Source organism: Peromyscus leucopus, chromosome 18 (genome assembly GCF_004664715.2).
Source record: "Peromyscus leucopus breed LL Stock chromosome 18, UCI_PerLeu_2.1, whole genome shotgun sequence".
NCBI lineage: Eukaryota > Metazoa > Chordata > Mammalia > Rodentia > Cricetidae > Peromyscus > Peromyscus leucopus.
The window spans coordinates 30,853,081-30,878,731 of NC_051078.1; the positions used below are offsets into that span (position 1 = coordinate 30,853,081).

Below are 25,651 nucleotides of genomic sequence, written 5' to 3' on the forward strand. Positions count from 1 at the left end.
GTGTCAAACCACAAGCTGGGGGCTTAGAAAACACTGAGGATGGTAGGAAGGTTTTGAAGACACAATACACCTTCTTGCAAAATGCCACACCTCCCAATCCTTCCCAAACAGTTCCTCCAGCAGAGGACCAAATATTTAAACATCTGAGCCTATGGGGGCTGTCTTAGTTAGGGTTTCTGTTGCTGTAAAGAGACACCATGAGCACAGCAATTCTTCCAAAGGAAAACATTTAATTGAAATGGTGACTTACAGTTTAGAATTTAGTCCATAATCACCATGGTAGCACATGGTGGCATGCAGACAGACGTGGTGCTGGAGATGGACTGAGAGTCCTACCTCTTGACCTGCAGGCAACAGGAAGTAGTCTCAGTGTCACATGAAGGGAAGCTTGAGTGAAAACGACTTCAAACTCCGCCCCCCAAGTGGCATATGTCCTCCAACAAGGCCACACCTACTTCAACAAGGCCACACCTCCTAATAGTGCCATTCCCTTTGGGGGCCATTTTCTTTCAAACCACCACAGGGGCCGTACTCATTCAAACCATCACACATCTCAACTCTCCACCCAAAGGTAAGCAAGCTGTTTATTATTAGAATGAGTCACCTTCAGCCACCCCAGAGTATCCCTGCCTCTACAATAGCAGCATTGACCAACTCAATCCAGCTTCAGGGAGGGCGAGCCTTTGCTCAATGCCAAATTGTAAGACTTTGCCCAAGGTCTTCCAGACCTTTCTCTTTGTATTATTTTCCTGCCTCAGCTGCAGCCAGCAGGGAGAAGCAGCTGCCACGGATGCTCCCAAAGCAGAGAGCAGTGAATGTAGGGCTGGATAGCCTAGGACTGAAGTCAATACAACAATTAAGACTTTCCTAGCATTTGGGGGCTCTGCTGTTATAACTTCCAAATTGTCTTCCTTCTATAATTTCTAAATTGTCTTCTTCCTAGAATATATTCAAAGTGTTATTTCTCTGACTAAAACACATGGCCTCAAGGACCTGGATGTGATGACTACTACCACTTTCTCTAGTTTTACCTGGAATTCTCAGTTTGTGTCAAGTTTTACTGATCCACACACAAGTCATTTGTGAGTCCTTGAAGACACATGCTCCTGTCTCCCAGTTTGCCAACCAGATACCCATCTCTCTGGTCTCATTTTGAAACATTCTTCTTTCTGGACACTTTTTCTGACCATGCAATTGGAAGTGAATCTTTTTCCTCAGGCTCTATTATTTTCTGATTTTTTTTTCTTTCCTGTTTCCAGTCAGCATTACTCATCAACTAAGCCCACTGGAGTGACAGCTGACACTCGAGTCTAGGAAACAAACCACTGGATCAGTCCTTATAGCCTACAGATGTGAGCAGACAGGAAAAGCAAGACATGATGCTGAGAACAAAGGTCACGAACCAGCATACCATTCTTAGACAGTACAGTTTTTTTTTTTTTACAGATGAAACCGTGAGGGTGATCATTCATACATGCTACTTCATTCTTTTATTTTCTTCTTTTCCTTTCTTTTTGTTTTAATGCAGTCAAGTTTCCTGCATTTGGAGAAATTGCAAGGGTCAGCTCAGCATGTCTGGAGTGCAATGGATAAGACTCACCCTAGGAGGGCCACCTTGTGATCATGGTATCTCCCCCTTCTAAGTAAGTATTAAGATTTATTTGCTTATGTATTTTATGCATAGGAATGCTCTGTCTGAATAGATGCCTACACAATGCCACTTCATTCCAATGATGGTTGGAATCTTTGTTTTGGGATTTTATTATCTTAAAATGTGCTTGTACATGTGATGTGTATGTTTTCTGTGCACATGTGTAGTCTCCTTTGACTACTTAGTAACCTACTCCAAACACTATCTAGCAGTCTCCTTTCATACACCATTTCAATTACCTGTGGTGAACCACAGTCTAAAAATACTAAATGGCAAATTCTGGAACAATTCAAAAACTTAAATTGTGCACTGTTTTGGGTAGTGTGATAAAGGCTCGAACTATCAGCTCCATGTCATGTTAGCATGAGAATATCTCACTGTCCAGGGTACAACATACACACTATTCTCCCAACAGTCAGAGTTACCATCAAAATCATGCAGTACTTGTATACAAAGTTCAGTTCTATAGGTGGTTTTGAAGTCTCTACGTGTGCTTTGGAATGTAGCCTTCGAGTATAAGCTGAGACCAACTGTGGTCAGATTTTAGAGTGAGATTTCAAAAAGATTCTTCTGGTGTCTAGTACCAACTTAGTTAATCCTTTTTCTTTACCAAAAGATCTAAGATTCCGATAATGCACACATGGACTTTAGGACACAGATAGTTGTTTCTTTGATTTTCTTTTAAATCACGGAGTGACTTAGTATGCTTCCTTGCTTGGCAGGCTTTAGACTCCAAACTGCCTCTAAACAGGAGTTGTTTCCCTTTTGGACAGGCAAGGAGCTCATTTTGCATTGACCACAAATATGCTAGGGCCAAGCTTAAGACACTCTCTTGAAATCCCCTGTAAACTTTGCTAATGAAGCCATTATTTGAGTGGTAGATGAAGTTAATTTTCCAGTTAATTTATCTTTCTGCCCCATTTCCATAGGATCATCAGAGGCTCTTTCCTGTCCAGATTGACTGATAGTCTTGTCCATGAATCTGTAAGCACCGTGTCTGTTAATCTCCAGAATAGTCATAATGTTATAGCATGATACATATTTATATGCAAGTACATTATATTAGTTATCATTCATTAGTGGCACTTGATAAAATTATGTCTTTTCTAATAGGGTCATTTGTAGGAACTGTTCTAACAATTCCATAACTAGGGATAACTGCCCCAGGCTTAATCTAGACCTGAGTGGGTGGTCAACACCATCTGGCACTTATTAGTGAATTGGCAGCTTTAGCATCATATACTGAGCTTAAAAAGTACTGTTCTTTGGCTCCCCCAATTCCCTTACAGTCTGAGGGTCTCGCCATATTTAAGAAAGTATTCACTAAGGAGCTTATGGATGAGATTGAAAGGCAGATAGATGTAAGGTGGGGGTCTTGCCTTTGTTGTTCAGGCAAACGTGCTCCCTGGGTGTTTGGGTCTTTGCTGTAGGGTGCTTGTGTGTGTGGACACACTTTGAGCAACTCTTCTGCGTGGATGGATCGTGGTTGGGGTGGGATGAGCAATTACATTTTTCCATTCTCCTAATTCCCATTGGTGGTAGGACTCGTCGCTCTCATGTAAGTCCATTGGGATACGTGAGAGTCGTTTCTGGAAGCTATGTATGACAAAGTCTTGCCCCTCCAGCCCATCCTCCATTTCTCTCTCTGGCTGTTTTCTCTGTATTAACCACTTGTCTGGTTAGATAAGCAAGAGTGATCCTGTCTCTTCAACTTAATCCTACTAAATGCAAAAGGCAACGTTTCCCTTGATTTCCAGAAACACTATTCACACTCATTAAAAACCCTGCCCAGAAAGGGGCAGGAAAATGAGCTGCATTCAAAGACCTTTGGCCTCTCAAATTTGCTTATGAGCTTCAGTTCCTGATTTTAAGACTTAATTATTTCTTTTTATCAATGGTATACACACGCTTGAGGTTTCAAAAGCCAAGTTTGTTACCAGAGGCATAATAATAATTTTTAAAATCTGTATTTAATCCCATTTGTTTCCCTCCCTCCCTCCCCCTTTCTATCCCTCTCCCTCCCTCCCTCCCTCCCCTTTCCCTCCCTCTCCCTCTCTCTCCATCCCTCTCTCCCTTCTTCTTTCTTTCCTGCTGCCATAGTCTCTTGAGTGCTGAGATTTGGGGTCTGTCTTTTGAGATCTGAGATTCATAGTCTCTGTAGATGGTTTTCAATTTCTTCTGGTCTTCATATTTTTATTTCTAAGTAGCATTTCTATGTTGTTATTTCTCGGGTTTTCCCACTTTGGTTTATCTTTTTGTTCCCTCCACTTTCTTTGATAGAAGATGAACTATCTCTTCTCCAACATCTCCCTTTCTCACCTTTTTTTTTTTTTTTTTTACATACATAACGATTTTTTAAAATTGGTCTTTCCTATTTCCGTTTGCTCTCCTCTGTTCTCTGTTCTTCTAAACAGAAGAACACAGACTGTAAGTGAGTGCATGCACAGGGCCAAAGCACGAAGACCGGCTCACTGTGACTGCCTGCGTCATGCAAACTAACCCCCTGCTGTGTCATCATTCTTGATTATGACCCATGACCCTCAGCCCTCGGTAGGCCTCACTTCCCCACATTGCCTCAATCGGCGTTGACGTTTCATTGACACATGAACTTCTGGTGGACGCAGCTGAAACTCTAACAACTGGGAAAACATTATTGACAACTGAGCCACAGGATTTAAGAATCCGATATCATCATATCCTCCCCCCCCCCCCCCCCCCCGTGGTCTCTCCTTCTCTGACTTACTCTTCTACGTACCTCTGTTGATTTTTTCCACTAATTCTCTGGTAGAGGAATAAATCTCTTTCAGGATATTAAAACACAGCAAAATGACATTTTAATTCCATGTTTTTCTCCCCTCTGTCCTTACAATAGAGATACCTCCTTCTGAAGCGCCTCTAGACTGGCCTTTCTGCTTGGCTTTCCATAGCTCCCACCTGTGCTAGATTCTCTGTTTCTAAAATCTTAGGTTTCCAATATTATGATTTATCATCTCATTTCTTATCACTAGCTTTCTATGATTAGCTGGTTTTTTTTTTGAGGGGACCTTATGCCTCTCTCTCTCTCTCTCTCTCTCTCTCTCTCTCTCTCTCTCTCTCTCTCTCTCTCTCCCTGTGCTTCATTTGCATGATCATTTCGCCATGTGTCGATTTGATTCTCACATTCTAGACATCGATTTCTACTTGCTCCCTAGTTACAGAGAGACTGCAGTTCTGAGAGGCGCCTGCGCTTCCTTCCTGGTGTCTTTCTGGGGCCTGAACACTGCAGTTCTTTCCTGGAGGTGGGGAGGGCAGCTCCGTGGACGTTCTGAATTGAGAGAGCTATCCTTATGCGGATTTCCAACATGTTCTTACTTCACCCACACCCACACCCTCTCTTTCAGAGATCCCAGGTGTCTCTGGTTTCTCAGTCTTTCTGGGGTCTTGGAGTTGACACTGCTGTATTTTTTTTTTTTTTCTAGTTGTTAAGTCAACAACCACTTGCTCTGCTGTCTAGCTTGTGTAATTTCGCTGCGGCCATCTGTTCCTTGTTCTTATACACTTTTGTTCTTATAATTTCTTCATTATTATTATAGTTTGGAGGCACTTGGGAGGGGAGAAGAGGTAACTATGCGTGTGCAGTTGGTTATATTTACTTTAAAAGCTGGTTGCCCGTTTTTGTATCATCTTTGTACAGGACACTTTGTATGACTGATCCATAATCAATCCTTTCGGTTTAAGGGTTTTGGCCCTTTTAACAACCCAGGATCTTAATCATAGACATCGGTTAAGTGTGGAAACAAAGCCGTTTGTTAAAATTCAGGAGTGTCGCTGGCATGTTTTCTCAGATTCCTAGAACACCCCGTAATTGTTTCTTTTAATTTAAATCCACGAAATAGTGGGATTCGTTTACACCATAGTACAGTGACTTGCCCTCCACTTCCAACGTGGTATGTCTGATTTTGTTTTGTTTGGCTTGTTGGTCTTGTATTTTAGGTACCACTAATTCACAAAAGCATCTTGGGGCATTTCTGTGTTAAAATGAGCAACATTTTAACTAAGTTCTCATTGAAGAAACATCTGAATTTAGCAGGTGATTTTTTTTTTTTTTTCCAAAGGATTCCTTCAGGGATGATGACTAAGTCTCAGAAGGAATTAACTACATATAACAAAATGCTGATAATTGCCAGATGATGGAACATCTGGAGGAATAGAACGAATTTTAAAGAAATCTCTAAACAAAGGACCAGTATTTATTGTTTAAAGTCTTGTCTGTGTAGGAGGGACTTGTGATATTTGCACGTAATTGGCTTTAATCAATAACATCTTCACTCAGAAATTATTTACAATGAATTTTCAGGTTTTTTTAAAAATTGTTTTTACATTTATGTATGGTGGTATTTTATTTGTACTGAAATGTGATTTTAATTGTATATTAATAAATAAAGTTGCCCGGGGTCAGAGTTATTAGAGCCATAGCAAGAGTGTGGCGGTGGTGGCGCATACCTTTAATCCCAGCACTTGGTAGACAGAGCTAGGTAGATCTCTGTGTGTTCAGGGATACAGCCAGTATTGGAGACATACGCCTTTAAGATCTGGAGGGCTGTACTTACAGGCAGTGGCGAGGGAGTCATGTGTTAGGGTTTACAACCAATGAGAAGGTAGAACAGAAAGACTATATTAAAGACACACAGGAAGTAGGTCTCTTTCAGAGAGGTAGGACCACCGCAGGAGGAAGGGTAAGGTTTTAGCTCTGAGCTCTGACCTCTTGGCTTTTTCTTTTACATTGGTTCTGTGTTTCTTATTTAATAAGATGGTTGGTTACATCTACATTATGTATGTATGTATTTATGTATTTACTCTGTGTGTGTATGTGTGTATTTGTGTGTTTGTGTGTGTATGTGTGTGTGTGTGTGTGTGTGTGTGTGTGTGTGTGTGTGTGTGTTGGGTACACTCATGCTATGGCACTCTTGTGATGGCCAGAGGATACCTTGTGGGAGACAATCCTCTCCTTTCATCTTGTAGGGTTTAGGGATTAATTTTTCATATATAGAAGTTCAGTTAAAAAGATTTTTATTACAGAAAACATACACAAAAGTATAATGGAAGAGTCTAATGAACCTCTGTGTTGCCGTTGTCTGTCTTCCACAGTTACCAGCATATTTCATTTATTCTTTGCTCTGTGATAGATTCACTGTATCCATACTTTTCTTGAACCAACAATCCAAACATCGTATAAGTTCTCCTGTAAATGCATCAGCATATATTGTAAAGTACAAGAATTTTTCTTTTCCTTACATAACTAAAGTACCAATTGCTTAACATTTATTATGAATGTCTGTTTTCTTATTTCAAATACTACTTTTAATTTTGTGATGTTTGTTGAGGATTCAAAGTCCATACATTACATTTAGTTGATGCCATTTGAGTTTTTTCTTGTCCATTATAATTTCTTTTCATTTTTAGAAATTGCCATTTCTTTGGAGAAGGAACTGTTAGTGTGTTATTGTCAGCATTTTACAGATAGCATGTTTCCCCACTTTACTAATTGAGTTAGCTTTCTATGGAGAAAGTCATCTTGAAGAAGGAAAGATTGATCTTATTTCCAAGAGTTTAGTTTGTTTTGTTTCAGACATTTTCAACCCATGGTCACTTGGCGCTGTTGTTTCTTGGCCTATAGTGAGACAGAGAACCTTGGTAAGATATGGTGGGAGAAAGCTGCTCATCTCATAGAGGCCAGGAATGAGAAGCCAGAGACAGACAGACAGACAGACAAAGAATGTTGGGGACAATATATAGGCCCAAGGGCATACTCCCTAGACCCACTTCTCTGCAGTTAGGTCCCACCCCCTAAGATTTTGTCATATCCCAGTAGCTCATCAGATTAGGAACCAATCCACAAATGGATAGTCCATTGGTGAACTTAGAGAATTCATGTCTCATAGTCTCTCTAAAGCCCTACCTTACATTCCTGCATTGAGAACCAAGCCCTCAACACAGGAGCCTTTGGAGGATGTTCCAACCAAAACACTGACAGTTGGTGGCTGTTTCTAGAAACCTGATTGGATTCTGGTCAAACTTTATTTTTTTTTTGGCAGAAAAACTTGATAGATGGTAATCTGTGATCTCTGTTATATTCATCACAAGGCACCATGTCTGTAGATGTAACCAACCGTCTTATTAAATAAGAAACACAGAACCAATGTAAAAGAGAAAGCTGAGAGGTCAGAGCTCAGAGCTAAAATCTTACCTGCTACAGTGCTCCTAGCTTCCCCGAGAGAGAGCTACTTCCTGTTTGTCTTTCTTTAAATAGTCTTTCTGTTCTGACTTCTCATTGGTTGTAAACCCAAACACATGACTGCCTCATCACTGCCTGTAAGTACCGCTCTCCAGGTCTTAAAGACATATGTCTCCAATACTGGCTGTATCCCTGAACACACAGAAATCTACCTAGCTGTTTTAACCACCATGCTCTTGCTATGGCTCTAATAACTCTGACCCCAGGGCAACTTTATTTATTAACATACAATTAAAATCACATTTCAGTACAAATAAAATATCACCATACATGTCTGATTGTATATAATGCATATATATACATATATCATGTATATATATATATATATACATATTTGATATTTGTGTGATCCACCTTTTGTAACCTGCAATAGTTTTATTATATATGTTTTTTTTTTAATGCTTGGAAAATGAAAACTTTTTGTCATTCTTTTTGCCTTTGTTGTCTAGAATTTTTCTGTGGAAAGATTTTTCTTCATATCATATTTGGTTATCCAGAAATGAAGACAATATTAGCAAAAAAAGGATAACACATTTGCTTTAGCAATTCTAAAGGAATTAGTTACCCAACAACCTTTCTATGTACGTTTTTTTAACCTGTTGGTCAGAATGTTTTCATCTCACATAACGTTCTTAGCATTTGGGGTGAATGTGTCGTGTTGGTGGGGGATGTTGATTATGGGTAAATTACACTTAGGTGCGGGTGAGAGTTAAATAGAGACTCTTCATATTTTCTCTCCAGTGTTGAAAATAATATCTAAGCAAAGTTCAAAAACTTGTGAATGAATTCCTTGCCCACCATTGTCTTGCATAAAAACACATGAAAGAGAGAAAGAATGTTAGAAATACAACATGTTTATTTAACTATTGCCTTATTTTGGTTAATGTTTTTGCTATTATTGATACAGTTTGTTTGTATAAATTTATTGACAAATGTCTTTATTTATTTGGGTACTTTTCATGTATTGCTATCTGGCTTGTGACTCGATGTAACATGAATTGCTAAATGGTTTTACTAATAGAAAACCTGGGACCAGATATTGGGGTGAAAGTTGAAAGATCAGAGAGCAGAGCAGGCCAGCCACTAGTTCTTACCTCTACGAAAACCTCAGTCTCAAGAGCGAGACTTCCTGTTTCCTCACGCCTTATATACTTTGCTGTGCCCTGTCATCTTACTTCCTGAGATTAAAGGTGTGTGTGCTTCCCAAGAAAAGGCATGAGATCTCAAGTGTTGGGATTAAAGGTGTGTGCCACCATGCCTGGCTCTGTTCCCAGTGTGGTCTTGAAATCACAGAGATCCAGACGGATCTGTGCCTCCCAAGTGATAGGATTAAGGGTGTGTGCCACCACTGTCTGGCCTCTATGTCTAATCTAGTGGCTGGCTCTGTCCTCTGATCACCAGATAAGTTTTATTGGGTGCACAATATATCACCACACTTGTACACTATGATAGTTTCAAATTTGTCATCTTCCTGCCTCTACCTCCCAAATGCTAGGACACCAGGGGTAAGCTGTCACATCTGACATTGCAAAATATGACAGTATTAGAATAAACTCTAGAAAGGAGACATAATATCAAAAGATTTAGATGTCTTTGGTTCATAATAACAGCACCAATATTATTTATAGTTCTATAATGCAATCTTTAATGGTCTTTATTCTTGAGGTAGAAAACTTAGCAGTTGATGGGCACTTTCCTGTAACCATTTTCCATTTCTTGACATAGAAGTGATTGATTCCCATTCTATCAAATAGCTGGTATTGGATCCTGGGATTAAGAAAGCTGAGGTAGCAGGAGGCATTCCCAAAGGGAAAAGAAAGGAGCACTGCTTCTCAGATAGACATTAGAGCAGAAAAATTCTGCTAAAAAATTATAGCCAGGAATCCCACTGGCCTTGGTTTGCTGAAACTATTCATCATTTCTATTAGCAGAGACCACCAGAAGGCAGTACTCTAAACAAAACTCAGATTGCCCAAATAATTTATTTTTTCCCATCTAAAACAGAATTTGTATATTTTGCTTTATTCTCTTTGCCAGAACATATATTGAGATATAATTTGCATACCATAAAACTTACCTGTTTTACATGCAGCATATTCTGTATTCTTTCTATGTATTTGTGTAACTTTTATTAAATGTTTTAGTACATTGATGCAATTGGGAAACCATTATTAAAATACAGTTTCTGAACATTGATACTGTTTAATCATGTTTTTAAAAAACAAGATAGTGAATCTTAGTCATGGCCTGGGTTTGATGGAGAAATTAAAGAACTGAAACAGGATCCTTTGAGACCAGATTGTAATATAACAGAAATTTTGGGTTGACTGCACCCATATTTATTGATGACTCCCAATAATTGTATAAACTGATAGCTCTTCTGTGGGAGTTTTTCTAGTTTCATAAAATGAAACGAGTACATAGACTTCAGTTCACTTCCTGAAGAAAATGTACTAGATTGTCTACGGCCATACCACCCTGAATGCACCTGATCTTGGAAGCTAAGCAGGGTCGGGCCTGGTTAGTACTTGGATGGGAGACCGCCTGGGAATACTGGGTGCTGTAGGCTTTAAAAAAATTAAGAAAGTAAATAAAAAAAATGTAATGGATCTATTAACCTATCCTCAAGTATTTTCTCTTTCTATTTTTGGTAGTTCCATGGTACCTTAGTTTTGGTATTTTTATTTACCTAAAAGCTATCCCTTTTAATTTGTATGTGTAAATAACTAATATAGAGTTGTTAGAAGCATATTATAAAAATTAAAAATTTCCACATCATATAGTCTTTGCCTAACAAACTTTATATATTTGTGTAATTATGTTTATAAGAAATTATTTTTTTGGATTTCCAAATTTTGAAATTTAGACATACAAATTTTTCTATTTCTTATTTCTATATTCCTTTAAGATCTTTAAATTGATACTTAGTAGCTTTAATTTTTTATTAAATAAAATATACTATTAAATGACTCTATGTGGTGTCTTGAGAAACCTACATTTTGATATGACTCTTGTTATTATCTAAGTTTCTAAAAAAACTTTTACTTAAAAAAACTTTATTCTTTACATACATATAATGTATTTTAATCATAATCACTCTTTGTTACCATCTTTTCCCCCTTGCATTGTATTTTAAAGTTTTTAAACCTAATTTTAATTTTCAAAAATAAGAGACTTCTAAAAGGTGATATTTTATAAAAGTACATATTATTTATTATTGTAACAGCATGGATTAAAAAAAAATCTAAAATAACTGATGTTCAGGGAAATACAAATTAAAACTGCTTTGAGATCTCTAAGATGGCTAAGCATCAAGAAGATAATTGGCGACAAATTCTGAGGAGGATGTAGAGAAAAAAGAACATTTATTCACACTGGTGGAAGTGTAAACTGACGCAGCTGCTCTATGGATAGTAGTATGGATATGTCTCAAAAAAACAAACAAACAAACAAAAAAACACCAAAAAATGAAAAGTAGAACTACCATTTGACCCAGCTTGACCTCTAGGCATCTGTCCAAAGAGCTCTACACCCTAATGCAGAGATGCTTAACCCATCCATGTTTATTGTTGCATTATTTACCATGACCAGGAAACAGAACTCGCCTAAGTGTCCATCAACACTTGAAAGATAATGAAATTCAGGGAAGTTTTATTAAGCCCTAAAAAAGGGGGGTGGTGGTAAAATCATAGCATTTGCAGGAAAATGAATGTATCTAGAAATTATTATTGTATTACTATTTTAAATGACTCAGACTCAGAAAGGTAAATTCTTTCGTATGTAGTTGTGTGTGTGTGTGTGTGTGTGTGTGTGTGTGTGTGTGTGTGTGTGTATTTATTGGGTCATTGGGTAGGGGGTGTTAATAAAGTAGAAGGCTATAAGAGAGGAAAAGAGGTCTTAAGGGTGGAGGAGAGAAGAGAGTAATACAAGACACGTGACGTTTCGGTGAACAGGCATGTGGGGTCCTGGGAGGAGGAGAAAGATCCATGGGACTGAGGGATGGGAGTGGAAAAGCCGAGCAACAAAATGTGCGAAAAGGCTGCAGTGAAATTCATTTCCTTTTATTCCAGTTTTTAAAGGCCCTGGAAACCTGCACCAGTCAGACCCACAGAACACACCATAGTGAAAGATAAAACCGGAGCTTTGTAACTGGAGACGAGTTTCACTGAGCTTCCCCACCGAGCTGGGTCAAGTGTGCCAGCCACCTCACTTGGCTAAGCTTCAGGGCTCTCATGAGCAAATGAAAGGTAAATGAAAAATAAAAAATAGCTATGGCAAATAAAGCATAAAATTCAGAAAAATTGTATGGATGTTCTAAAATCTCTGGCTCATGTAACTTTGTTTTAGACTATAACAGTTTTCAGTAAGGATGAATATGGCTGAAAAAACAGTGAACACTGACATTCCTCAAAAATATTGTTAATATTTAGGGATGTATTTATTAATTGGTTTTCTGTGTTCTCATGGATACATATGTTTTTAAATGAAGCTGTAGAATTATGTCTGTGTCTAATATATTGATGAAAACAGAATTAAAGACATACATGTCTAATATTTTGTATACACATATCTATTTCTATATAATTATGTGCGTATATACATGCACTTTATCTGTGTGGAGGTAAGAGGACAATCTTGGGTGTTAATCCTCAGGGACATTAAGTATTTTGCTTGAGACAAGGTCTCCCACTGACCTCAGACGTCACCAACCAGCACAGCTGGTTCCAGGGATGTGCCTTCTCTGTCTCCATCTTGCTGATGACGAGATTACATGTGCCTACCATCATACCATGTGAATTCTGAGGATCAGAATCCAAGTCCTCATGCTTATGATATAAATGCTTTAGAGACTGTACCATCTGCTTAGCCCTAACGTAAATATTCTTCTTTAATATTTATGCCAATTTAGCTACTTTGGTTTTATCTACAATAGTACTGTGAATATTTTGGGTTATATTTATGATTACTCTGGTGCAAAGATGGAAACATGGACTATTAGATGTCAGTAGATTTGTTATGTGTTGGTGATTAATTTTGTCATTTGCTTTATGTTTGTACATAGTAATTATAATTATTTAAAGAATTCATGTGTAACTAAGTTTGATGTTTACTGTCAGCTCTGCCTCTACTCCATTTTCAACAAGCTGTATAGTTTCTATATTTTTGGATTTATCTCTGTTATTCCCACATAGGAGTAAGTTCTTGGCTGATACAAGCTTTGCCTCCAACAACTTCATAGACAGTTTGTCTTAATACTTTTTACTATTAGAGAGAACTCTGTGGCCAGAAATACTTTACTTTATTGGTATAAGCCTGCCTCTTTTATATAAATTAAAGCACTATGTCTTTGTAATAAGTATTTGGTATAATAATTTATCTTGTTTATCTTTTATAATTTTTATAAGATATGGGTGAGAGTTTGTCAACCTGACAGCATCCAGAATCAACTGGAAAAAGAGTCTCTGTGAAGGGTTGTTAGGATCAGGTTAGCCTGTGAGTGTGTCTGCAAGGGATTGCCTTGATCATGTTCACTGTGGGCAGTGCCATTCCTTAGGGTGGGCATTGTGAACTACATGAGTGGATAGAGTGAGCATCTCTCACAAGTATGCATGCATTCATCACACTCTGTTCTTGATTCTGGATGTGAAATGACCAACTTCTTCAAGCCCCTGCTCCTTGGATTTCCCTGCAGTGATGTACTGTTAACCTGGAATTGTGAGATTAAACAACAACAACAACACCCTCCAAGTTGTGTCTGTCAGGTTCCTTCCTTCCTTCCTTCCTTTCTTCCTTCCTTCCTTCCTTCCTCCTTCCTTCCTTTCTTCCTTCTTCCTCCCTTCCTCTCCTCTCCTCCCTTCCCTCTCCTCTCTTCTTTCTTTCTTTCTTTCTTTTTTCTTTCTTTCTTTCTTTCTTTCTTTCTTTCTCTCTCTCTCTCTCTCTCTCTCTCTCTCTCTCTCTCTCTCTTCTTTCTTTCTTTCTTACTTTTTCTGTAACAGGCAGATCTTCAATCAGAAAATTGTATTATATTTTCAATTTTAATTGTTATGTTGGTTTAAGGTACTTTCATCTAGAACTCTAATTCATCTGTTTATTAATTTCCACTTTATTATTTTCATATTTTAATTTTTTCTCTATATTTTGCCTTCAGGTAATTGATTCTGTTTATTTTTAAATCAACTTTACTAATAATTAAATTTTGTGCCAAGACTTGATTTTGATTCAGCCTTTACATTTTAATGTTTTAGACTGCATTAAAGTGCTGTTTAGCTCTTACCTTGTTTAACTCTGTTTTTTTCCTTTATTATGTGTATTTGGTCAAGAACATTGTTTGAAAACTTCTCATCATTTTTCATCAAGACCTGAGTGTTTACTGACCTTTGATTTTGTTTGAGAAGGGTTTGTCTGTGTAGAGAGTTTGTCCTAAGTCCTTCGGTTGCCTCCTTGTTTTCTCCTGGCTCACTCTCTGAATGCTCTCCTGTGGCTACTAATACTTGTTTATGGCTGACATGTCACCTGATACTTGGTTTATTGGATATCAGTAGGTTTCTGGGAGCCATGTATAGATGACTGTTTCAAGTCCTAAACTACTTAGTGGGTGACAGTTTGCTGGTTTGATGTAGGTTTTGAGATACTTAGGATGCCTGTTGTCCGACACTTGGACCAAGAAAATACATGTAAGATCGGCCTCTTCATGATTAAGAAATGCTTGCATTTTTATATCTACCTGGGGTACTTTACTTGTTGAAACAGTCCCTAAACATGCAGTATATTCATTAATATCATCTTGTCCTCTTCTTCTTACACACACACACACACACACACACACACACACACACACACACACACACACTGTGATTTGGGAGGGGAGTCTTATTCTCAAAGAAGATAAGGTAATGGTAATTGGCAGGTGATGTGTGTGTCCTGCATGGGATTTTTTTTTTTTTTACCCAGCCTTGCAGTTATTGCTTGTCTTGGGGATTTTATCTATATTATATAGAACTGGAAACTTAGAAAGCTCTCCTTTCATATCAGTGATTGTCCCTGTCTCTAATAGCAACTATGATTTATAGTGGAAATGTGGTGCTATTGGGTTTGTAATGTGTTGCTAGTGAAAATACAAACTGGATTTGTATACTTATGATGAAAGTAGGGATTTAAAATATCTCACTAAACTTCCATTGGTTTTATATAAAAACGATAATATTTTAGATAAGTTTAGGATTCGAGACGTAGGAGGAAATAAGTGAGCATGATGGCTATTCCTGTGCACTATCACGAGAAAGGCAGCAGTGAGTCCACTCATCTCATGGTTCGCAGAGTCAAAAATCATGGTTTTTTTTTTTTTTGTTTTTCCCTTTTTCAACTTCTGTTAGGACTCTGAGAGGTCACTGATATCTGAGAAAAAATGCAAGGGGATCTTAGTGTTGTGGTTGTAATAACTTGATGGGTTATTCACTCTTGCCTCAGTTTTGTCATTTGTAAAATGGAACAATCACAGTAATAGTATTACCTCACAGGGTGATTGCAAGGATTAAATGTAATAACTATGTACGTATGTTCCATGTGATCTCTATGTAGTTCTTCCTAGTGTGTTCTGTAGCATCAGAGAGGTTGGTTCTTATCCCTCAAATTCACTACATAAATTTCTGTAGGGTATCCTGTGTGTGGTCTTGGTTTTATTAAATCCTGTTTTTAATAATCAGTCATGTATTCATATTTCTGCTTTTTAAATTAAATTACTTTCATGTACTAGTTACTTATGTATGATATGTATTTTTCATAGAAAAATAGGTTTATTGAGTATACTATAAAGGGCAATAGGGCCAGCCTTTTTTTTTTCCGCCCCAAAGTTTAGTATCCAAACATATATCGTGTAAGTCACCTTACATCATTTTATTAGACAATGAGACACCAAAGAGAAGTTAACAGGAAGAAGAGGAGGAAGAACAGGAGGAGGAAGGAGGGAAGGAAGAAAGGGAGGGAGGGAGGGAGAGAGGGAGGGAGGGAGAGAGGAGGGAGGGAGAGAGGGAGGGAGGAAAGAAAGAAAGAAAGAAAGAAAGAAAGAAAGAAAGAAAGAAAGAAAGAAAGAAAGAAGAAGGCTCCTATTACTTCCTTCACTTTGTATTGTGCAGCAGGATTCTCTGAGTTAACATTTCTTGGTTTTGGGTGAGTGTAGGTTTATAGGAATTATGATATAATTACTTTCCATAGGCCAAATATATTGTTATGGACCTCTCTTTCATTATTTAAAAGCTTATGACATATGTATTTTATTATATAATGCTTTAAATCATTTTAAAAATAGTTTAAGTCTAAATTAAATAAAAATATAAAACATTGTTTCTATGAGAAAATGCATTCCAAGTTTCACAGATCCAAGTTATAAAAGAATTTTTGGAACACATCCCATTTATAAATTCAGGAATTTCTCATATATTTTGGGGAGTGGGAATTCTTAAATATCTTATTAAAAGTCCTCCTTAGAGAGAGTATTTCCTAAAAGGAAGGGTAAAATTTAGGACTGTTTATTTTTGACAGGATCTCACTCTAGTCCAGGCTAACTTGGAACTTGTTATGTACCCAGAACTTGTCCAATTCTTCTGCCTCAGTCTCTTTTCACATGCTGTGATTTAAGCATGCGCCACTATGCGTAGGGAGGATTCATTTTTAGATAACATGTTAAGCTTCAGAGCAAAAACATAGTACGAAATTTTCTTTGTGTAGGAAGTATTGTTTGCGTAAGCTTGAATAGGAGTCATACCACATTTCATTATATCTAGGGACAATCTTCTCAGGATTAAAAAAATTATATATTCCATTCCAGGTACTTATTTGTTTATTTATTTATTTTATATTGTGTGCATTAGTGTTTTGCCATGGTTTTTGGGTCTCCTGGAACTGGAGTTACAGAGAGTTGTGAGCTACCATGTGGGTGCTGGGAGTTGAACTGAGCCCCCTGGAAGAGCAGTCAGTGCTCTTAACTGCTGAGCCATCTCCCCAGCCCCATCTCTTCAGAATTTATTCCTTTAATTTCTTTTGAAGACCTGTTCTGCTCTATAGTATGGAAATTAACTGAAGTGTCTATAAATGAAGATGAATAGTGCCAGGGTTTTGTGATCCAGAACCTTATATAATGAACCTGTTATGGAGGGAGAATTGCATCCTGAAAGTATTGGGAGCCATTGATGCATCTTGGACAGAGCTATGACGTGATCGTATTTGTTTGATAGAATGACCTGTGCATATATTTGAGAGATGAATTTAGTTGTAGTGATGGGAAAATGGAGGCAAATGAGGCTATATTTAATAGCACCAAATAAGCAATATTTTTTGTCATAAATAGAAATTTTAGAGAGCCTGGGGGAAATCAGCTAAATAAAAAAAAAATGCCAAGAAGCCTGAGAGAATTTGACATAATTTATTCCAACCTGGGCAATGGAGTAAACAATACTGGTGTTCACAGAGAAGAGGGGTTAGTATTGTGAGAGTTGGTGTGAATTAGTAAGTCAATGGGTTGAAACTGAGATGCCTGTGGAGTAGAGGAATTGTTTGTAGATGTATTGGTCTAAAGCTCAAGAATGGAGACACATTTGGGATGGGAGACTGTTAGGTTATTGGTAATCATTGAAGGCATGGATTTAGATAAGATTTCCTACAAGGGTGTGTACATGGAAAAGACAGCAGACAATAGAGAATTGGGGGAATAATGGCTTGAAGTGGGACAATAGTGGGAGGAGAAATGATGTAAGGGAAACTGAGTAATTGGGAACAAAAATCAAAGGAATGAGCTGTTGAGAGGGGAGAGTTTTAAGGACTGAGTGGTTTAGAACGTTGAAGGTCACAAAAAGTCAGGTAGCAGACAGAATAAAAACAATACTTTGAAGTTGGTACATGGTATCAGGAGCTCTCAGGAGTAAGTATAGCAGAAGAACAGTGGGTGAAAACTGAGTCACAGCATCAAAACTGAATGAGGGGTAAAGAGCTGGACACAGGGTTGGGGATTTAGCTCAGTGGTAGAGCGCTTGCCTAGCAAGTGCAAGGCCCTGGGTTCGGTCCCTAGCTTCACAAAAAAAAAAAAAAAAAAAAAAAAAAAAAAAAAAGGCTGGACACAATGAATTTAGACTCTGAGTTCCGAAGGGAAGGAACAAGAATGGATCTTGTGGGGAGACGCCGAGAGGAGTCAAATTTGTTTTAAATCTGAAGTTTATGACTATAATTTCATCACGCGCAATCCCACAAGTGAAGAGTAGATATTTGATGTCCAAAAGTCCCTGATGTGCAAGGAGAGACAGGATTCAGAGCCGAAAGTCTCTTATGTGACAGTGTTGGTGTCTTTCCATTGTAACTGTGTTGGTAACTGTGTTGAAACTTTAGACAGCCCCATAACAATAGGGTAACTTATATGTGTCCTTCATCAATTAGTAATCTTCATTTATTACCAATGGGAGTTTTAAGAAATGATTCATTTTCATTAATGCTCTCAGGAAGAAGAATGTCTATAGCTGTGGCCTTCATAAAGTCTCCAGAGTTCCATTTTCTCCTTCACTCATTCTTCAAATGTTACGGCTCATTAAAGCATGTTCTACATTAATTGAGCCAAAATAATGCATACCCAGGGATATGACGGGGAACCAAATTCAGCACCTGCCCTTGAGACACTGCACTTTCACTCAGGGCCCGTTAGGAGAGAATCTCAAGGTCCTTTCTGTAGCTTCCGCTGATAGTGACACACAGCCAGCATATAAGTCTGGGTGGGGGGCATGGACTTGGGGGGGAGGGACAGGGCTTTGAGGGGGGGACGACAGACGTGCTGATGTAAACCTTGGTTTATCTTGCTGTTTGATGTGATGGTCATCAGAGCCAGCATCAGCTTCTCCTTGCCGTAGACTTTAAGTACGAGTTTCCTGAAACAATCTATGAATTCCTCTTGTGGAATTAGACTTAGGTGCAGGGGAACACAGGAAAAAGACTTCTGTGTTAAGCTTTCTGGCGCTGAGTAATGAAATATCTGGGAACATGAACTTAAGAGAGAAAAAAAGCTGTCTCATCATGTATTTTCCGACATTTATAGCCAGTGATTGTCTGACCCAGTTCCTCAGGACCTCTGAGGGTACAGTACATCGTGAGAGCTTGGTGGAAGAGTGTTACTTCATGACAGTCGGACAGCAAAGAGAGAAACAGGAAACGACAAGATCCCAATATATCCTCTAAAGCAGGGCTTCTCAACCTTCCTGATGCTGCGACCCTTTAGTACAGGTCCTCATGTTGTGGTGACCCCCCCCCCAACCATACAGTTATCTTTGTTGCTACTTCATGTCTGTGATTTTGCTGCTGTCAGGAATCGTAATGCAAATATTTTTGGAGCTAGAGGGTTGCCGCAGGGGTCGAGACCCACAGGTTGAGAACTACTGCTCCTAAGGGCTGTTCCTACTGATCTAACACCTTTGTTCTAGGCCCCGCCTTTAAAAGTTCCGTGACTTCTAGCACCGCAAGCTGGGGACCTAGATTCCAACACAGGAACCTTTGGGGGAATGCTTCTAAGTCACAATGACTAAGACACGATCCAATTAGTCACCAATAGTGCTCCTGTGGCTGCCGGTTTCTTCCCCTCCCCACAACTGAGTACACTGAGGATAAAGAAGTTATATACTATTTTTCTTTCAGAATATGTTGTACTAGGAAAAAGCACAGTGTTTGAGATTCCGAACATCTGGGGCCACCAGCAATCAAGTGTGTAGCTTACCAGCTGATAACATATCATTTAACAGCTTCTCCAAGATGAAGGTAACAGCTGTCCTGCCTATCTGTTAAGTTCTACGTTTTGTTTCGTGTTACTCGCTTTAACAGTCCAATAAAGGAGCCAGTTGTTTGTAGCTCCAATGTGTTGGGGAATGCTTTGGGGCGGTGTCAGAATCTGAATGTACTTTGCATCTGTTCGTGCCTAAAGTTTTTCCAGTTAGCGAAGACAGTTACTTCTTAATTTTCCTTAAACAAAACTGAGATAGGTTTCTGTCCTTTACAACAGAAAGCAGCCCGAGTCACTGGTGGTGGGCTTCTGAATTCAGATCCTTGCTTCATTAGATGCCTGGTCCGAGTCAGATACACACAGGTCTAAGACACAACAAAATTCTCTTACAGAGTGTCTTCTGGGTTCCCATCCAGGGGCTTCATCAGAGCACAAAAATGTGGCTGACCGAATGCTTGTGACACTCACTAAGGGAGATTGTAGTCATGCTGTCCATGGTATTTGCCACACTAAATCTCAGCCCCGAGAAGATCTTCCAGCCCCCATGGGAACCACAGTGTGATTTTAGCATGAGTAGAGAGAATGATTCCCCACATTATTAGGATTCAAGGCTGTTGTTTGAGGATACAATACATGTGCTCAGTTGTAGAAGTTAAGGATTCTGCTTGCCCTAGGGAGCAGAAAAGAAGTCTGAGGGATGTGAAATCAGACTTCCTTGTAGTAAATTAGCACTTAACGATCTTGTTCATTGTCAGTTGAGAAGGATGCGTCCCCTGCTGATGGATCATTTACGACACTAAATACCTTTGCAACCCTGGTTTCTCTTGCAATAGACATTAATGATTGACACCGATAGGACCATCTGAGTTATACATTACTCAGTAATTAAAGTTTTCTTTTGCCCTGGCTTCTGGGGCGAACACATGTTACTCAGCCTTTCCTCATCTCCATTGTTTGAATTTGCAAATGACAATAATAAGTCTCAGTATTTTGAAAGAGCCTAGATTCAACATCAAGCAACTTGGCACTAACTTTGTGTTAGTTATCTGGCAACAAGTAGCCAGCATGCAAAACCTAATGAACGATAGTGTTTGCCATGAGCTTATTGATAGAAAGTCTTTAGGAAGTCATATCTGTCAAATAATACATACTTTTTTACAAACCTAATCTTAACATTTTTGTGCTTTTGAACAGCACCATCTTTTCCATTAACACCAAAGCAAGAAAACAGAAACATTTACTAAGAAAATATAATCCACAAAACCCAGTTTCTACAGAATTAAATGATAATTGTGCATGCAGTATGTACATTGGGAATTGCCTCTATTCATGTATGCTTGATTTTTTTAATGCCTTTCTTGGGTTCATGGCTCATGTAAATACTTACCAAGCATCTAAAACTCCTGATAGCTGTATTTTTTTTTTTTAAATCTTCCTGATGTCTAAAATCATGTTCCCATTGACAGGGATGAATTACATTCATTAGACACGAGCTATTTGGGCCACCTCATCTTATGAGCAGCAGCAGTGGTCAAGTGCATCTCTGGAATGCTATAGAGCAGGATGCAGAACTTCACTTTGAATCTGGGCAAGACCCTTCAGCCCTGTGAGCATCTATTTCTTCATTTGGAAATTGCGAATTAATTGCACCCCCTTATAAGAGTAAAGGAGATAAGACATGTAAACAGATTAGTGGGTTGCCTTCTGCAGTGTACCCACAGGTGCCTACTATGGTTATCACCAATACTCAGGGATAGAGAAAGGCAAAACTCTGATGGATTTATTGAAATTGATTAATTGCCCTGGTATCTAAGTTAAATCAGCATTTTTCCCCCCAATTGCTGATCAATTTTGTTCAGGCACACATGCCTCCACTGGGAACATTGGACTGTGTCAGGGGACATTTTTGGTTCTGACTTATGGGAATGGTCACCAGCATGCTGCTATTGGAGCTAGTAGGGAGAGGGAGAAGAGCATTTATTTATGAACAGGCTGCAATGCACAAGAAGTGTCTGCTTCCCCTCATCCTCCATCTTTCATTGAGGAGTTTCCTGATTCCAAGTGTTGGTAGTGCCGAAGGTGAGAAAGCTTTAAGTCAATGGAAAGGAATCCTTGCACAGAGGTGTAATGAGCAAAGCTCACCAGGCAAACAGTTTGCGAAGTATTAGTTGCTTTTCTGTCCCAGGTATGACACCATCACCTTCCAGGGTGGAGCTATTCCCCGTTCACCTTGCATTGCTGTGTGCATTAGTTTATTTCATTCTGACATGAGCCCTCAGGATTGGCATAACCCACCCCTCCTGCCCCTCCCCCTTTTGCAGAGAAGGAGTTAGGTTGAAAGGTTGACTTTCTCACAGAAACAGCTTGTAATTAAACCCAGATGTTCCCCCAAGCACAGCGCTTCTGCCCGTCTGGTGTGCCCAGGGTTGCATTTCTGTGGGGGAATGCAGGAGGCATTTTAGACATGGTTCCTCCCCACAAATTCTTACTCAGTTGTTAGAGCTCACACCCATGGGCAGTTATTTATACCCTATTGCGCTGTCATGGATGGGTCTCCCTCCCCTCCTCAGGGCTGCAGAACGTTGCCATGTAGCTCTGCAGAAACCCCAAGATATCTCTCTCTGCCTCCCAAATCTTCAGCAACATAAATGTAGTAGCTAGTCTGCAAAACAAGGGTGCTACCCTTTCTTTACAATCTGTACTTTCCTAGCATATGCCATCTTGTTCCCTTTTCCCCTCCAGTCCTCCTACATAGCCCAGATGGTGCCTGGCCTGCTCCATCAAACTTCCAGCTCCCTCTTCTTCTTTTCTCGTACCCATCCTCTTTTGAGCGATTGAGTGTGAGGAGCTGAGGTTTCCCGATAGGACGTTTGACTTGAAGTCCAGATGCTAACACATACCAAAAGGCAACCCGTTTCCTGATAGGACGTTTGACTTGAAGTCCAGATGTTAACACATACCAAAAGGCAACCGGTTTTGGCATGTGAACTCTGTTTCTCTCAGATCAGCAGCTATCAGCATGCCAGCATCTGAGTTAGTCGTGGAGTTCTGGGAAGCGATGACTTTTAATTCAGATCTCATGGAAGTCGCAGGAATGTATTTTAGGGGGGAATAAAAAAGACAGGAAATGCCTAGTCACAGCAAAGCTGCCTACGGAACAATGTACTTCCTTCCTTGTGTATGCTGTGTTTATAGTGTCGAATTAGTCTGATATGATTTTCACAAATGAATAAAGCTTGTTGAAGCTCACACTCAGTACCAAAAAAGTTTGAATACCTAAGCTATTAAAAAAAAAAAAAAAAAAAAAAAAAAAACGGCAGTCCAAGCACCAGGTAGTAATCTTTTCCATGGAAGAAATGAACAGATTTATGATTAATTTAGTGAATATTTGTTATCAAAAAAGTTATCAAAAGACTTTTAGAAATCCTTATGAGCTTTCTGATGATATCACTAAGTTTGCTTTGACATTTTTTATTCAAATGTATGCAATCATAAGCAGCATGATTATTAGCAAATGTTGTGTGAATATATGTGTCTATCATCTATCTACCTATCAGTCTATCATTTATATCTATCTATCTATCAATCATCTATCTATCTATCTCTCTAATCAACTGGTAGCATAAAATTCTCTAACTGAGGCTTTGCTTCCATGTTTATTTCTTTGTGGAAATATACCGTATAGGCAACCTTTGAAAGTTCGATGATACTTCACAGAGAAACAACTTGGAATGATGGAGACCCACACTGACTTTCTTCCTACCTCAGGACATAGAGGGAAGTACAGCAGAAAGCAGAATCTTCCTTGATTTATTTTTACTTGGGTGGCTCTGGAAGTCACTCAAAACCTACGTCCTCCATCAAAGACAGAACCGAAAGCAGTGTAAGCTGCAGCTTAAGCAGAAACTACCCACTGGACTGTTTTCCCGAGTCCACCTCCAGCCTTTGGGGTGGGCTGTTAGGCCAAGCTCAAAGCGCATCTTATACATCTTAGGGTTGCCAACGCAGGACGAGTGTGTAGGGAGCTTCTGGTCTGGACATCTTCTTGATGCTGCTCCCTTGTTCAAACACTTTCATTACGTTTCCAGTGTTTCAGTGAGACCTGAATCCTTCACACGCTGTATGAAACCCCTCTAGTTCTGTCTCGCTCGCCTGTCTCAGCTGTTACCAGCAAGGCGACTGCCAGCAGCTGCCCCATCAGATCTCTGTGCGATGACTGGTCTGTCTCGGGCACAGGACTTGGCACACATTGCTCCTTTTAAGGCTTGAAGGGCATCAAGGAAGGCGGGACTGCCACCGTATAGGCTTCAGAGAACAATGTTGACAGCCTCTTTTGTCAGTCTGAGAACCCCAAGCTTGCTAGGTGGACTCCCTGAAACATGATAAACTAATTTTTGTAGAAATGAATTGCTTTGGGAGGCCTTGCTTTTTATGGGGGTTAAGGGAGATCACACTCTAGCAGCTCAACATTTGAGTTGAAATAAATGGCATGCCAATATAAAGAAATAAAATAATTTTCTTTTATGACTTCCTTGTGAGCGTGAGTTCATGGACTGAATAAATGTTTACCGAGAATCTGCCGAAGTCCAAAATTATCATGAGTTGTGATTCATTTTCTTTGGAGTGTGAGATTCTATGGTTGGCTATCAGGACACAGACAATTATAAATTATATGTTAAGAAAATCAGAATCAAGATGTTGAATTAGAGGCAAGCAAGGAAAGTTCTCATTTTGAGTAAACTGCAGGTAAAACCCTGACTGATAATGTGATGATATTTAAGCTGAATCTAATTCCCATTTTCCACGTGATTGTATTGATTATTTTTTATAGATTAATTTATTTATATATTTATCTGACACACCAATATACCGCCCACCCCCCCACCCCCATGTTTCTTTGGCTACTAAATCTTTTAAAACATAAACTAGATTGAGAATGCTTAGAATGAAATTTTTCTGTGGAACATATATATAAAAATGCTTATGAATTTCCAGTGAGCCGTTTTTATCTTTGGGTTCATTGGAGGAAATAAAAGGAAAAAGAAGCACTGCTTGAATGGGTCTTCCAGGAAAAACTTAACATTTTCAATCCTCCAGGATTTCATAGTCGCTGAGAATTTCAAAGTGGATTTTGACTGCCGGAAGTCAGGTAAAGTGTTTCTGAGCAGGGTTTTAGTTAAGCAAACTGAGAACTGCATTTCATTGGAGCCACCCATCAATTTTAGCCTTCAGCGTCTTTCATGGTCGATGTAGAAAGCTGTTCAGGGGAGGGGGACAGTGAGTGACAGAGGCTGAATCCTTCACAAGCTAGCCTCTCAGGCGAGGCTTCTTTCCTGTGGTGGCCAGAAGACTCTTGCTCCCATGATACAGCTGGGCCAGTGTGATTTTCGACAGAGGCAGGATTCTAAACACAAGTTGTTGATGGAAGATTTCAAATCATTTGAGAAATACGTGTAAAAGTTATATTTTTTTTAAAATACAACTCCACTTAAGATATTTACTGCCCATTCAGGTGGCTCTCTGTGAGTTTGAGGCCAGCCTGGTCTACAGACGAGATCCAGGACAGGCACCAAAACTACACAGAGAAACCCTGTCTCAAACAAACAAACAAACAAACAAACAAACAAACAAACAAGACATTCATTGTCCCTTCTTTTAATGGAATTAACATGAGAGAGTAATGATTCTAGTATGAAAGAGTAGGTAGTACAAGACTGAAGAGCGTTTGAAAAGTACAAGTTTGCTTTGACAAATTGAAAACGGATTTCCCTAAGTCCAGAGTATATCAAATGTATGGAGAAAAGGGAAAGGATCTATGTTGTCAGTGAGATGAAAAAAGACCACATGCTATTGTGTTTAAGGCTGCATTAGCAAAATCTATAACCAAGCCATGAAATCAAGTGGAAAAAAAAAAAAAACAACAACAAAACAAAGGACATGATACTCCACACTTTCCCTTAGAATCCTTTTCTTTTTTTTT

At 39.0% G+C, this 25,651-nt stretch overlaps 1 long non-coding RNA gene and 2 pseudogenes across 1 annotated transcript in view; 2 read left to right on the plus strand and 1 right to left on the minus strand.

Annotated features, from left to right (window-relative positions):
- The first annotated feature begins 1,471 nt into the window (after positions 1-1,471).
- The window catches only part of LOC119086199, a 58,663-nt gene continuing 34,483 nt past the window's right edge, over positions 1,472-25,651 (plus strand). The window contains exons 1-3 of the long non-coding RNA XR_005089437.1: positions 1,472-1,643; positions 12,005-12,172; positions 19,590-19,709. This is a non-coding gene — a long non-coding RNA (uncharacterized LOC119086199). The remainder of the gene's footprint in view (positions 1,644-12,004; positions 12,173-19,589; positions 19,710-25,651) is intronic.
- On the minus strand, positions 1,517-1,651 carry LOC114701208 (annotated as a pseudogene).
- LOC114701207 lies at positions 10,386-10,494 on the plus strand (annotated as a pseudogene).